General features: G+C 46.3%; 1 long non-coding RNA gene across 1 annotated transcript in view; it reads right to left on the reverse strand.

The window, feature by feature from the left end:
* The window catches only part of LOC115398574 (uncharacterized), a 66,394-nt gene that overhangs the window by 33,807 nt on the left and 15,810 nt on the right, over nt 1-16,777 (reverse strand). The window contains exon 2 of the long non-coding RNA XR_003932583.1: nt 4,765-4,913. This is a non-coding gene — a long non-coding RNA (uncharacterized LOC115398574). The remainder of the gene's footprint in view (nt 1-4,764; nt 4,914-16,777) is intronic.

The raw sequence follows: 16,777 nt of genomic DNA on the forward strand, positions 1-16,777 counted from the left end.
AACTCTCCTGATCAATGACCTGATGTGAAGAAAAGGAGCTTAGAGGGTAAAAATATCATCCGAGGTATTTCTTTTCCCATTATATTGTGGATGAAAATATCAGAAACGTGTCTGACTCATAATATTTGATTATTACCAACTGCTCAGTCTCCGGGATACGGCTACAACAAATACATTTTCTAGCAGAGGGAAACGTCTGTAAGCATAAATGTCAACTGAGTTGCAGACAGAAAGGAAAACTGTAGACAAACAGCAGCTCGATATCTCAGGAAAAATGACCCAGACTCCTGCCTGCAGTGTGGATCGAATGCGAGTATAAATCCTGCATCGACGGTTTGTGTGTGTGGCCGACCTGCTGGGAGATACCACATCATTCATCATTTCATTAAAAAGGCTTACAGGAGTGAAGAAAGTGGATGTTTGAACATACTTCCTGCAGCCACCATTGGATGAGATCGCCGGGGGGGGGCGGGCCGATCCGGGAATCCCCTCCTCTCCATTGGCCGCCGGCTGCCGGGGAGCCGGCGGAGCTCGGGGATTGTGCACGGTCAGGTGCAGCAGTCAGTCAAAGTCTGGCTCCCGCTCAGCCAGTTGGCGGGCGGCCCTGAAACGCTCACCCAAAGCCACAAGAGATACCTGCAATTTGTCACCCCTATAAAATAACATTCTCCGTCCAAATTGTAATTTAAAAGGAGTTTGTGGTCCTGCAGGGACTGACGTTAAACCCAGAATCTATGTTTCCTGCAAAGCGTTTTATTACCAGGATAACACCCCTCGGCCTCCCCCTCCACCCGCCTCGCTCCACCCCGGCTCTCCCAGCTCCTCGCTCGCTGTTTTTGTAGCAGTTGGCAGAGACGGGGGAAGGTTTTAAAGAAGACATGTAATCTTTCCTGGCTGCGGAGCTTTTATTCAAGTCGGTGTAGAGACGGGCAGGAAAAGCCCAGAGGGCAGTGCATCAATTCTTTGTTTGACGACAGGCTTGGCAGATCGCCAGGACCTGATTTCTCACACCATGCATGCCACAGCACACCTCGGGCTTCAGGAGACGCAGAGACACACGGAAAGACTGACGAATGAATTGAGGTCTTAAATTTTGCTCTCTTCCATTAACAGATGTTGTCGGATCATTTTGTCAGTTGTGACTATTGAGACATCTTGTAATCTGATTTGTTATATGGAATGGCATTGTTCTCTTTGGCTGACTTATTAGGAGTGCTGTGTACTCTCTGATTTACACTGCGGTCTGCTCGCCTATAAAGGCATGGGAACGATAACAGTTTTGATAGAGGTTCCTGAGGCAGCCGTGGCAGCTGCGTCTCACTTGATCATCACTTCCAATAGAATCTGCTTAAGTGCGTGGCAATTCCTAATGAATTTCAATTTGTGTGCATTTTGTGGGTGATTAATTAAAAATAACATCATGGAGCTGTTTTATTAAGATCCTGCATAAAGTGTGCTGAAATGCACACACATGCAAATCAATTGTACTTTTAGTTTGCATGCTTTTGGCAGGTGTTTTGCAAAGGCGGAGTGACATCTCATGCAAACGGGAGTATTCAAATGAAGGTTCTGAGTGCTTTAGAGATTGTTTACATGAGAAAGAGCTGCTGCGTTGTTTCTGCATTCATTAGCTTGCCGTGGCCACGCAGCGACTGAACGAAGATCTGAGCCCCCCACAAGCGCAAAAATGTTCAGTTGGATGTGTTGTTGGACTAGGTAACCAAATGCTACAGCCAATAAATCACAACAATTCTACAATTTGGATGGTGACAAAGTCCACAACCAAAAGTTGTGGCGAGCCAGCTGAGGAAATGTCTGGAGAGAAAAAAAAAAAAAAAAAAAAAAAAACAGCAGCACATCTGCTGAAGGATTTGAACCAGATTCTCAAACACAATACGGACATTTTTACAGGTTGTAAATGAAAAGGTAGCTTGTACAGACAACAAATCTACTGTGGGAGGGTGTTTGACTGTGATATATCATAGTTATTATAAAAAAGTGACTTTTCCTGTTCTAGTCTGACTCCAAGCTTTCCATCGCCTAGCAGTAATCCATCACACCGCTGAAAAGATAATGTGCCAGAGTTGTCTTGCAAGAAACCCCAATTAAGATGGTTTGATTTGTGTTTTTGATTTGTGATGCGATTTACAGTGTAAAGCACGTTGGACTCTGCTCAAGCAGTGGAAGTGAAATCTATTTAACATTTATTTCATTTTTAATGCAGCACTATTTGTCTGTCATATGTGTCTATATATGGCCAGATGGATTGTTTTACAACTGTTTTTAGAGAGAATCTAAAAACCCGATGAACCGATTGTTGACATGTATACAAACTGAGTGAACAGTCATGTGAAACACTGAGGAGTGTGTCTGACAGTTATTAAGTGTGTTATGCATCATGAATATAAGGCCTAATTGCCCAAAGTACTGGGAGTCTATACCAATAGGTGAGTGTACAACACACACGTGTGCTTTGTTTATGACTGTGTGTGTTTTTAATCGAAATGCTGCAAATGATCTCAGCCTTCAGCAGAGAGGCTGCTGTTAATGTGAGTGGATGCATTTCCATAGCTGGCCACTCACAGCTTTTATTTGTGGACTTGATAAAGGTTATTTGACTTACTTGACTCTTAACTACTCCTGTTATTCTTAGTTGATCATCTGCAAATCCATGTAAACGAAAAGCACAAACTATTTGCATGAGCATGCAATTTAGCAGGTTTAATAAAGAAAGCTAATTTGCCCAGAAAATATAACATTATTTCACTAATTCGGCACTGTCTGACAGCATATTCACCATGCAGCACTAAATCACATTTAATACAAAAACTATTCTCCTTGTTTGCTATCAAAATTAATCAAAACTATCCATCTATTCATTCATTTTCTATCCCACTTTATAGAGTCAGGAGGGGAAGGAGATGATCTCAGCTGCCTGTGGAGCAGTGCAGCATGGGAAAACAGGGACGATCACACACAGTTAAGGGGAACTTAGAGTCACAAATTAACCTCAAATGCATGTTGGGGAAACCCACAGAGCTGTGTGTAATCTAAAGACCCACAGAGTATGTTTGTTTTTCATTTATCAAAACAAGTAGGTCGAGAAAAGTGTCTCTTATCCCTGCAGAGTTTTGCAAAATGGAGATTAAATGTTGTGACGGAGATAATAAGTGAATGCTAAATGTGAACTAAGTGCTTAAGTGTTGAACTTGATGATTGCATTCAGGGCTGAGACAATTAGACAAACACATTAGTGCACCGTCTCCTGCATAATTCAGGGCACTCACAGAGAAATCGCTGAGTTTATCCTGAGAAACGAAGGCGATGGGTGTAAAGCAGACAGGTTTCTCCTCCCTGTTACATCAGACGACCAGCTCCGGGAGTCAGTTATCGCTCACCTGTCACTGTGAGCAGAGGCTACACGTGTTGTCATTCATCCGTCGCAAAAAACCTGGAGAAGCATCGCCTTCTTGCACTATTCTGGGGTGTCAGGTTATACATGACAACTTCTTTTCACAGCTCATGTGTCATAAATTACCCTGCTCGCAGTGTCAGATGCCTCACACACCGACCAACACTGGGAACTCCACTTTATTCCTTTTGTGAAATCTGTTCCTCCCTGCATTGTGTTTTGCACCTATGCGGTAATTTACTTCTTTATTCATCCACACACTGTTCAGTATTCAACGCACGTGTTTGAATTATGCATTTATCTCAGAGCATGTCGAGGAGAATCCTGCTCCCTGCTTGACTTCCCCAGATGAACACACACAGGTAACATTTACATAACCAATAATCTTGTTGGCGCTCGGCGTTCACCTTTAATTATATGTGGGTGTTTGACAATGAAAACTGTCATTTGCGCTGTGAGGCTTCCGTAAGTGACCTTTTTAATTCCTGGAAAACAAACGTGTTTCTCTGTAAACCCGCACACACGACGGCCGGCCCGGTGCAAACAGTAGCTAAGCAGATAAGTGTGGTGTGGTTAACGCTGACAGTGCTGCCGTTGTTTTACCTGCGCGCCGGTTAACGTGCAGCAGAGACGACGTGCGGTTTCAGCCAACACAACAGACTCGAACAGGACAGATTATGAGACGTAACTCAGCTGACATTCAGCATTCAGTGCAAACGATCCTGAGTGAGAGCAAATATCTTCATTATGACAACGGATAAGGTGACGACTGACTGCTTGATTTGAGCAAATTGCTTTGCCGTCATTTCACTTTCTGGCTCGTTACTGTGAAATTTATCAACATTCCTGTTCCTGCGGATCTGACTCTGTTTACTTCACTTCAATACGAGACAGCTGAGCAACATTTAAGCTTAACCAGTTTAACCCAAACCTGTCCCTCTTAAGGCATTGAGCTATATTATGTTCCGAAACTCTATTCACATCTATAATTCACCATAAACCTCAGGTCAAAGTCAAAGTGAGCTTTACTGTCAGTTCTTCTGTGCATACAAGGCACACAGTGGAATCAGTCTCATATATAACCCAAAATAGAATAAAAAGAAGAAAATAGAGAATATAGGCAAGAAATAGAGTGCAAGAAGAATTTAAACATAACACTTAAAAAATAAATCTGAAACAAGTGCAAATACAGACTGATTCTGAAGAAATCCTGAATATATTTTCCCCTCACACACTGGTAAAATCAGCGATCAGTGTTTGAATTGCGTGTGACTGATTTATGTTTATCCAGTGAGAGCAGTCAGAAAGTGAAAGTTGATGGGAAATGACGTGGGTTTGAGTGTTGCTCTAACCTGGGCAGGTACACTGCGGCTGTTGTGCAGCGGGGAGCCGGGCGGAGGCCGGTGGAGGAGAAGCGGATGATGATTGGCAGGGCCCTCTGGCCGGCTGATGGGCCCGCCGGCTCGCCGGCCAACTGCTTAGGGGTTTTCCTGGCCTGCAGCTGGACAGGAGGGAGACGTGGGGGTGAGAGTGAGAGGAGTGAAGCGGGTCTGGTGCCAGCGATTTTCTCGCCACGCCATCGGGAGCCTCGACGACCACGTCCGTAAACTCAGCGTCTCCCTCGGCTTCTTCTCGCCAACTCAAAGCGCCGCCGCCGTGTCGTTTTGTTATGCGTCTGCAATGTAGTGGACTCAAATTTCTAAGAAGATGAGGGTCAAGAGTGGAGTCGCGCATTGTTCGAAGTGGTCCTGAAACACTTCAGATTCATATTTCTGTAATGTCTTACTCACTTTCAAACTCTGAATTTTGCAAGCACTGCAGCAACAAAACAAAAAACCAAACCTTCCTGTTAATATTACAAGTCTTTCCCAGCTAAACAGTAACTACTCTTAATGTTGTGATTCAGTAAACATCCATTAGAAAACAAACTATGTGAAAGAACCTTGAGAAAAAAACACATGCAGGACTGATTATAACCACAACACTCTGGACAAATACTAGAACTACACAACAGCCTCACCTGCTCTGTCTCAGCGTTCGGCCTCATTTCACAATATTTAATTCTCTCAATGTTTCTCAATAATTCAGGATTATTCATGGATTAATGTGTTTTAAATGCAACTGAAAACAACTGTGGAGTCTGTTCCGTCCTGCCACCTCTGCAGTCAGGCCTGGGCAATGCAGTGATGAGGATATCCCTCAGAAAGTAACTTCTCCTCGACAGACGCATGAAACGTGGTGGAAAGACTTTCCGAATTGTGTTTGTTCCTGATAACGAGAGCCAAGTGAGCACACGGCCCAGCAGCGGCGAGTACTGCGATCACCATGAACCTCGGTAGTATGGCAACCAGCCGTTCTGCTGCTCATCACCTGCTGGCAGCTACACAGAAACTAAATATCCACATAAAAAGTAACTTGTCTTCATGTTAACTCTTTCACTAAACAGCTCTTATTTTGTAGGAGCATCTTATTCATCCTGAGCTCCACAGCAGCATTAAAGGTGCACCAATAAGATTAGCCTCTATCCACAGACGCTGTGATGCATTAATGACTCAAATTAACATCATCTTAGATTATTAAGAGCTTTAGGATGCTGTCTGCATGTTGGTTTTTCAGGCATCGTGCCAAGTTTTGCATTACTGTTAAAAATTGCATCCCACCCAAAACTGTGGAGCTGCCTGGAAACGACCAGTTTAACACCGACTGACTGAGCGGAACGCACTCAAACGGCGGTTTACGGGAGGGAATTAGTCCGATCCACGCAGTGCAGACCGAGGTCGCGCCCCGGTCTCATAGCAGTGGTCGCTGGTGTGAGAATGTCGGCATGAAAAGAATGAAAGGGTGAATACGACCAGCAGTGTGAAGCACTCTAAGACTCCTGGAGCTGGGCAAATGCGCTGTACAAATGAGCTCACACAAAATATTGCAAAATAGATTAGAGGTGATACGAGTTAAGTGCTTTGTTTCGAGTTTGTCTGATACTTGGATTCATTATTTCACAATATTATAGACTAAGCAGCTGTTATGATATATACATATATCTTAAATAAAATAAAAAATTGTAAGCATGTTTTCCTTTTCACCACTCATGGAAAGCCCAACCCAGCCTGCGAAGCTCCACGACCGTATGCTAATGAAGCCGTAACTCTAGATGTAATTACTCAATGTATTTATCTGTGTTTATTTATCTTTGGCCTGACCTGGAAGCAGCCTGTGTAACCTGATGAATTCCTCCGGCGCTCCGGTTCCTCGCCCTCACCCTCACCAGACGCTGCAGCTGTCCACTCTCCCTGCGGGGTCAAAGGGAACATCCTACAGCTCGTCCCTCTCCGGGCCGGCACCTGTCGGGCCCGTCTTAGCCGGGCCTTCATAAAGACAACAGAGGATTCAATAAAGCAGGCTTAGAGCCACGAGGCTGGATGGTGCCGCTGCTCGCCGCTCTGTCTCTGTCTTTTTTTTCTTTTCCCTCTCGCTCTCTACTTCCATTAAATTGTGGATTTTCAGCCCATCATATCAAAGGCAGAGCGGGTCCAGTTCTGGTGGAACCGCACCGGATTTATGAGCTGAACATGTGCCGCTCCGGAGGACGGCCGTGCCGGGGCTTGTAACTCAGTGGAAACAGTTTGAGGGAATCTGGCGAGCCGCTCGTCTGCCCGAGTATTAAAATAATCTTAATCTTGTCTTCGGGGCACGATTTGAAGATATAATGATGAACAGAAAACGTGAAGCCATTAGCTGTTAGGTTTGTTCTGTGTTTTGAGGTTGCTTGGTCATGTAGCGGTTAGCGCGCACGCCTCAGACGGAGATCTGGGGTTTGCATGTTCTCCCTGTGCGTGCATGGCTTTTCTCCCCCAGTTTAACAAAAAAAAAACTCTCTTCCGCTGTTTCTACACTTCTATATGCAATATAAATACACAGCCAGCTCCACTGAAACAACCCAGCTCTCGCCCAGCAAGCCTGTTTTGTGGCGGCGTTCTGGCTCACTTCTCGACATCCCAGTAATATTATTTTATTTACGTGCCCTCAGATGCCCAGAAGGGGAATTAGATGGCAGATAAACCCCACTGTCAACCTGTCACACTGACGCAGCAGGAAAATTCATCCGATTGTGACTCTGTGATCCTCGCCTTTATTACAGCAAATCCCCGCCACAAAGACCAGTGGAGGAGAGATTTACTGTAGTCTGGGAGGTCCGCGGAGAAAAGGTTAATGCGCCCGTGTTGTGCACGCCTTGTTGTGCGTCGTATCTGCGATGTACCATTAAATGTTTCGGCGTGTTTTTTTTCCCCCGCTGTGTTTCTGCGCGGCCTCTTCTGGCTGTCACTCACGCTCCGGCGGCAGCCCTCCGCCTGCATTATAATTAACTGCAGTTGTTAATGGGCTCAAGAAGAATTTTGCTTGTAAGGTGATCCTACAATTAGGGCTTGTTGACTTTGCATAAATGTCGGAGGCTGCCCTCCCCGGGGGCGCGGGGCAAAAGAAGGGCGTCTTTGAGCGGCTGCCAGGCTCCGCCGGACCTCCTGAGACGTGGGACTGGGGGGAAGCGGGGTCCGAAAAACACATGGAGGAACTTCCCCTGCATCTTCTGGGTCATCTGGGACGTCGGCTTAACCTCTGGAAACTGAGCTGGAACCTCACCGGCCTGCGACTCTCCCATGTGGACCCTTAAGATTTGACACAAACGGAGTTATTCTGGAGAGGAAACGTGCCTGGCACAAGCTGTATACATACATTCAGCAAGTAATTTCTGTTAGTTCTCTCTGTACGAACGATCGTTTGGGCGCATTCACTGAAAACACAAACCATAGCTATTTTTAAACGTCTCGTGTTCACATTAAAATTGTGTTTGTTGATGCAGGCATGGAAACAGCGAAGTTTCCTCACAAACTATTTGTGGCTTTTTCAGCAGAAAACAAGCTCTATAATTGCCTCTTTCCTTTTACTGGATGCTGCAAGTCACAACAAGCATCTCAGCCTCTCACTCTTCTTTTTTTTTTTTTCTTTCTTCCTTTTCTTTGTTGCTTAAGAGTGCGATGATTCAGCAGAGGAAAACACGCAGAAGAGTTAGAAAACCAAACGATCGACACGTCTGCGGCTGCATGTCAACACAGCTTCCAGACGGGAGACGTTTGCCTTCAGATGTTCTCCTGCAGAAACCTGGAATGAGTCAGGGTTTGTTCTGTGCAGATAATGATGCCAGTGCTGACAATAATGTGTTTTAAACCCATGGATTTAACCAACAACGCTATCAACACAGTTACAATCACTGCTAAGTTTTCTTCACTGTTCGTGTCCTATTCCCTCTGCAGCATGTTAGCATTAACCAGACTTCTCTCAATGTTGCTGTTACACCAAACTCCTGTTTACCAGCAGAGAAACGTCTTGAAAGACCGGTCTTTGCCGACCGTCATGTCCTCATGTAAGCCAGGACGTGCATCTTTTATTCAACGGGGCGCCGTCGGAGGCGATCTAAACCCGTTGGCGTTGACAGTGGGAGCAATCGCGATGATTTGATCATGATAAATGTGGAGGCAGCTGGAGTGCTTACTCGGTTTCTGACACGAGCTGGAAACGAAAAAAAATAACTGCGACATAGCTCTCTGCAGTATCGGCTCCGCTCGGCATTGCTCGGAGGTGAGACGCTGGCTGGTACAACCGAGCGGGATTTACTTACCGCCTGTAACTTAGACACTGTCAAACTTGACACTGCAAAAGTAGGATTTCAGCTTGGAAATGTGCTCATGTTCCAAAGAGTAATGCAGGGGGTAAAATAATGTCGGAGCAGCTGAAAACACTCCAGCAAAAACGGGTTGGAGAGAGGTTTCCTCCAGAAAAATGGCTTAAGTGGGATCATCATCCATCCATCCATCCATCCATCATCCATCCTCCGTTTACGCAATGTTTCAAGTGAAAACATCCTTTTTCTTTTTCACCGAAATAGAAAACAGAATATCTAAAACATAAAAGACAACAAGCCTCGATGATTTGCAACACTCCCACACCCGTATTTCCTCCACGATACGACACGTTGGTTCTATTTTGAATAAAATACGGGTTGCAAATCACACAGTTATGTTTCTTTTTCATTTACATTCCTCGATTGCCCCAGCCTTTCTGAAACTCTGGTCGTACTTTCCAGCCTTCAGAATGATGTATGAGCCTGGCTCTGTCGGCGAAAGGAGTTGGAGGATTTGCTGCATATTAGAAAAACGGCGTGCTCTTAATTTATACTGCAGGTCTTCATAAATCACTCCCGGTGTTACAGCTAATACAGTTTTCAAATGATCGGTAATTTATTTTTGCTCCGCCGAGGGGTCAGAGGTCAACGCAGAACAAGCAGTGGAGGAGTGTGTGCGTTTAGTGAGCGTTTCCAGTCACTCAGCGTCGGAGCTGAACTGAATCAAACCCTCAGCAGGTGCCGGTCCTGAAACGCTGAGGCGCTGCACCGCCGATCGATGCCGATCGATGCCGATCGATGCTCTCAGCCGCCTCAAAAAGAGAATGCTGGGCATCAAAATGAAACCGGACGAACACACTCTGTGGAGGGATGAGAGGACGATGGCGGGCTGTTTCACCTGCTGCAGGTCAAGCAGGGAACGTCTTCACTCCCTGCTGGATTCAGACTCCACTGCCGGGCTCGTTGTGTTTGGTAATCTGGTTCTGGTCTGTTTATTTTTGTTTTTATAGCTTTGTCATGCTTGATGCTCAGTCCTATCATCACACACTTTCTGCAATTCTTTTATCGAGTTGGATAATAGTTTATGTCGAATTTTCATGTACATCAGTTTTAAATTGACCAAATTAGGAAGAAGCTGCAAACCCGAGGTGCTGCTCTGCAGTGTCACTGATCGTGTGAAAATGAGGTCAGGTGATACAGAAGATCTTAACACGAGAGGAAAACTGTGAGGTGTTTGTCTTGAATAAAATCCTGCAGGAAACTAATCATTTTATATTTATGTGACTCATTCTTGGCATTTAGGCATCAGATCCCCAATGGAAGAAAAGCATCACATGGCAGAAGAAGCACTTCTGCAAGCACTCGTTCAGGCTTACGTTACTAGAGTTTTGCACGTATTAAAATGGAAGCACTGAGGATTGAGGATGGCTGAGATCTGACAGAAATGCAGAATAATGTTTTCCTTGATGCGGAGCAGCATGCACGTCTTCAAGATCGTACGACATGCGGGGACGGGGTGTTTGCTGTTTTTGGTAATAAACACAACGTGATCTACTATCGTGGATCCCCACATTTCTCTGCAGACATTATTAAACTTTCATACTTTTTTTTTAAATTAAATTTATTTGCTGTAAGGCTCCAATATTCTTGATAACTTTCTCCACCAACACATCCAACTCTGCATTTTATTGGTGGAGGAGGTCGGCGCTGCAGCCGATCACTCCATCACATCTTCCAGCACTTGTAAATGTTCTCTAAAGCAATAAAGCTCTCATTCAAATGCTCCGGTTGGTGTGAAATATCACATAATGCACTATTATTAGTAAATCGCTTGCAAGATTGTGCGATTCAGCTCTGAGTCAGGCCCAGAGGAACAAAATCCTGAGTAATAAACATTGCTGGTGACATTCAAAACAGCTTTAGCTTTAAGTTTTGTTCAGTTTTAGAGAAGAGAAAAGTTTCAGACGGATTCAGATTCTTATTTTTCCAGCATCGGTAGTTATAAGTGTCACAGTGAAAGGACTTGAAGACAGCGAATCCTTTACTGATACAGTGTAGGTGCATAAATTTCTCAGATTTCACTCATTATTCTTTCACTGATACACCGTTTCCCCAATTACCTCGTATTTCTCTAAAAACACGTCGCTTTAAAGGTTAACACCAATTTACCAGCGTGTAAAATGAAGCCCTCATCACGGGTCTTTCCAGTATTTCCTCCACTTCCTCACATCACACAGGGACCTGATGCCTCAGTGTGTGTGTGTGGAAGACAGATGAACAGTGAGTCCAGCTATTATATCATGTCTCCCTGAGAGACACGTGTTTACAGGACAGCGAATGCGGCTCTAATGAAGTCATCGTCCAGAGAAACGCCGGGATCGGCCGGCGGCGAGCCTGCGCCTCCGATGCCAAGAGCCTCCAAGTGATGGACGACCACAGTTGAATTTCACTAATGATCATTTTGGAAAAGCAAATAGATGTATCCAGCATCAATATTTCTTAATTACCGTCGTTTCCTGTGGAATTCTCTGTTGACTAAAACAGAGTGAAACAATCAATCAGGCAGCGGGGAGAAAAAGAGAAACTCTGGGAAGCAGGAAAGCAAACCTCAAAGGATGAATTTCATCATTCGCAGTGGATTTTCACCTTTTTCAAAGTGTCTAAATGTGTGTGTGTGTGTGTGTGTGTGTGTGTGTGTGTGTGTGTGTGTGTGTGTGTGTGTGCGTGCACATGCATGAGAACAGTGAGGAGCAACAAACTGTTTAAACGGGGGAAAACCAAAACGCAGCGACTTTCTCTGCTCTGCGAATCCCCTGCAGACTGCATGCCAGTGGCTACATGCCGCTCGGTGCTTTAATGCCCTGTCAGCTGTGCCAGCGGGGGGCCAGACACACACACACACACACACACACACACACACACACACACACACACACACACACACACACACACACACACACAGACGCAGTGAATCACAACTGACACACATAATTCCTGTGCACAAAGGGCTGCTTGAGGCTTCAGGACTGTGGCACGGCGTGTGTGTGTGTGTGTGTGTGTGTGTGTGTGTGTGTGTGTGTGTGTGTGTGTGTGTGTGTGTCAGTGAAAGCGGTAGCTGCTCCGGAGATGTGAGAAGTGAGTTGTCAGAGTTCTCCCTCTCAGAAAGGCTGTGATAAATCCACGATGTAAAATCTGCTCACAGCCAGAAACTGAGAAAGTTTGTGAAAGAAAACCATCAGAAATCCTCCCCAAAAAAAGCTAAATATTGAATCTTTGAGCAGCTGGAAACCAAAACTAAACCAGAATGACAGCAAATACTTCAGTATTATAGAACTTTGATACTGCTTTATCACTGTGGAAGCGGTCACATTCATCCACGAGACAAACCTGCAGAAATCGACCAAACAGCACAAACAGCACAACATTTAAATAACAGCCTGTAATTCAGGATTCATGATAATACGATTATACTGAAGGTGAAGTTTCCCCCCGCCCTCGGCGTTCGTCCATATCGCCTAATGGGCCGACGGCCCTCACTGGGCTGCACGCGGCCCCTGAAATAAAACGTGTTTGACAAAAGAGAAACCGTTTGTAAACCCCTCAGGGTTCTCTGTCTTCCAGACTTCCACTGAAACATGAAGCTGTGAACACGTTCTGCCGGTACGTGATGAAAACGGACATTCGCCGGGACGTCTCTGCGTTCTGCTCCCCCGTGTGTGAAACCTCACCTGACGATGGAGAAACCTCGTCATTCTGACGCCGAGGCTTCTTGACTCGACTCTGATATGAGTCCTGGTGTGGATTTTATTGTCCCGCCTGCTCATTGCCTACCCACCCACCCACCCACCCACCGCGCTTTCTGCTAACAAGCCTCCCCTGGGTGAAAGGCCGGGATTAACCTTGGATTTGCAGCGGGCCCGGAGCCGGTCCCACCCTCATGAGCTCATCCCGGCCTAATGAATGGCCCCCGTCACAGGTGAGCACACACACAACAAATAAGGGCAAATAGGTGCTTATGCGTGCCTTTGCACACACACACACACACACACACACACACACACACACACACACACACACACACACACACACACCGTCAGCGTCTTTCTCTTTTTGTGCGAGTTTCTTCAGACAGATTTGACGTTATTGTTTCTCTGTCAAAGGCAGCAGTTTCAGCGCTGACAGGGAACATGTCTTAACTCACACACACCGACACACACCGACACACACCGACACACACCGAGCCGGGCTCAGTGTGAGAGCACTGTCAGCGGCAGCCTCGTTTTCACGGCTGCTCCTCTGAGACTCAGGGGAGAAGCTGTCGAAAGGCCTTCTGGGAGGAGAGAACTCAGCAAGTTACTGATGAAAAGTTGTTACTGTCACATCAGATTCTGTGTTTTCTCTTGAAGCTCTCAAAATTAAGATCCAGGCTCCCTTCGCTGTTACTGTTCAGTAAGGATATTAAATATTATAATAAGAATTGAAAGGAATTCAATATAAGAGTAAACAAAAGTCCATGCAGAGGCTAAAATAAGAGTAAAGATTAATAAAATCTCTCTTGTTGACTCCTGTTTATTACTGTTTGATGGATTTCAGGTTTAATTTCTGGATTATTCACACAGTCAAAGTATTTCTTTTCTCTGTCACATCCTCTCTGTGGCTGTCATCTAAACAATGCACTTGTTTCACATATATTCTCTCTGTTTTTAGCTCAGTTTCACTCATCTGGTAATTTTTTCACATACATTTCATCAGGTTGAGGGTTGTGGGTTCGAAGCCCGCTTGTTTGCCGTTTGTCATCAGACAAAAAGAAACGTATATGGAGCAATTCAACTCTTCAACACGCCAGTCTGGAAACGTAAATTTCAACTAATGATAGATTATCAAACACACTGTGTGTATTTGTGAGCCTTCCCGTCACACACACACACACACACACACACACACACACACACACACACACACACACACACACAGTGTGTCCCACAGTGTGATCTGTTGAGGAGATAGTGCTTATTAGTGTCCTATAAATCTTTTTCACCTCCCAGTGGGGCCCCGCAGTTGTAATTTATAGCAGCACTTGCGGCGGTTGTTGAGCCTCCGGCCGGCGTTCGTTTCTCCGAGCCGACAGGCCAGGAAAGAAAAGTCAAGCAGTTGTGATAATTGGCAGGTTGAGGCGAAATCCAGCCACCGATTAACAACAATTCGCTTTAAAAAGTGAATCAAAGAAGCGACGTTCAGAAGGAGAGCATATCTGGCGCAGGCGTGCCACGCCCAGATGTGCAGCGGTGGAATTACTGCAATCAGCACATTCCTCCGCCTCCTGCAGAGGATGAGCAGATGAGGAGAAGGTACGAGCGGAGAGGTGTAACCAGAAGAGGAAAAAGAGGACCGCGGGGTGGAGGAGGAGATAAATCTTGTCTGCTGTGTTCACAGCAGGCTTGTCAGGGTTCAGACATGACATTTATGTGGACTGGTATTGGCCATAACTCTAATAATGGCTTTAAAAAGCACAGACTATTTGTAAAGTGATTTTTTTTTTTCTTTTTTTTTAGGGGGGGAAACTGTCAGAGAGTGACAGTGAGGCAGTGCACCATACCGGGGTGTAAGCCTGTAATCTGGGGTATCGGATTCGGCGTGCCGGCGAAGCGACTGAATGGACTCTTTGTGGAATCTGCGGCTTTTGGGCTCATTTGCATGTAGTGATAAACGTTGTTTACACTGGACATACAGCCCTGTGAAGTGGTGGGTAAACGCAGCGGGAATGATGGATTTACTGCCTCACATGGGAGCCAGACGGTTATGTAGTGAGCGCACACACACACACGCACACACACACACACACACACACACTCAGACCAGTTCATGCAACAGGTATGCAAACATAAGCAAAAAAAGAAAAAAACAGATATGCAAACATACTGAGACCGATCGCTTCATGTAAGAGAGATGTAACACACACACACACACACACACACACACACACACACGTGTGCAGGTACACACACACACCCGCACATGAAACAGTATCCATTCTCCCGGTGGTAAATGCCCACTTCTTTCCACCGCTGCCGACATTCATATTTCCAGCCGATCCGTCACCGTCCAGCTCCGACAATGTTTATTTTCACTGTGTGGATTTGATAAACATGTAGATATAAGCCGGAGCTGATGTGGGTGGGGGGGTGGGGGTGGGTGGGGGGCAGCAGGTCCGCTGCTTCATCCCAGGATGAGGAATCCCCTCTCTGAGCAGCCATGGCAGGAGGGGGGGGCCCGGGGCCCGCCAGGGGTCTCTGCCCCCATTTATGGAGCTGAAGGTGATTTGTCATTCTCTGGAGAAGACGGACAGGAGGGTGGCGATGTGGCCGTGGAGGGGGGTGGAGGTGGACGGGGGGGTAGAGGGGGGCAGCGATTTAAGGCAGTAAATGGGTTTCGGGTCGCTGGCATCACACAGTGGACCAGTCAGTCAGCTCCGTAACTGGACAAGGTAAAGGGACCGGGACGGAGCCGGGCAGCGTGCACGGTGTGAGAGAATGGAGGTGAGGTGGGGGCGAAGGGGGGTGGGGGGGTGGGGGTCATCCTCCACCTCATTCAGCTAACCACAACACCCCTCCAGAGCCTCCAGGTCAGTGGAAACGCCAGCTCACCCCTCTTCAGCACAGCGCTCCCTCGGTGTCACGGCAGGCTGGAAGTGTTTGTTTGAGAGTGGCGGGTAAAGCTGCGGCGGAGGGGGGGCGGGGGGGGGGGGGGGGGGAGGGCGGGGTCTGCACCATCCAATGCGCCATGGTGCATCTCTTTGAAGCTTTCATTTGCTGAATCTTTCTCTCTTCCACTCTGTCGTTACTGCCATTGAGCCGTGGTGTGAATTGAACACTCGCGCCTCCTGACAGCCCCCCACTCCTTTACCCCCACCCCCCCCCCACGTTAAGCACATCCCTCCGTTGGTGGGAGAAATAATATTGAGTTTCCTCGTTTCCCACAGAGACCCGCGGCGGCGGCACGGTGCAGGGGTCACACAGTTTTCTCACGTGCCGCCAGATAAATCACACGGAGGTAAACACGCCGGCCGAGAGCTGAAAAAAGACAACAACAACAACAGCACAACACGCGAAGAGCACCGAGGACACGATCATCAGTAAAAGTTTCGCATGTCTATATAAGGGCTGCCTGGTGGTACGGCGGTGAGCTTCACTGCTCTGATTCCAGGTTTGGCTTGTTTGTGAGTCTCTCTGTGGAGTTTGCATGTTCACCCTGAGTATATATGGGTTTTTTCCTATGTAGTCCAGTTTCTCTGCTACAGCACAAAGTCATGTATTATTATGATGTGTCTTTAAACTGACTGCAGGTGCACAGCGAGTCATTTCCGTGTTGCTGTGCTGTCATGGAGAGATGAAGTAAGAGACATAGTGGTGGCTGTTGCACTCAGGCTGAGATCATTTGTTATAGAAGAATCTAATTTCCGGCCAAGTAACTGCGTTTTGTAAATGTAACCAGACCAGCAGAATAACAAACAGTTTTGCAAGTGACAGGCATGAGCTAATCGCTGTAAATCAATTGGTTTATATCACAGAAATTGATATCTTTAAGTACATTACTAAATAAGGATGTTTGAACAAGATGAAAACCCCCTCCGTGCATTTTCAGGTTTATGTTCGCTGCTGGAGCCGATTCCGGCCGACAGGATGAACCCA

Source organism: Salarias fasciatus, chromosome 12 (genome assembly GCF_902148845.1).
Source record: "Salarias fasciatus chromosome 12, fSalaFa1.1, whole genome shotgun sequence".
NCBI classification, from domain to species: domain Eukaryota; kingdom Metazoa; phylum Chordata; class Actinopteri; order Blenniiformes; family Blenniidae; genus Salarias; species Salarias fasciatus.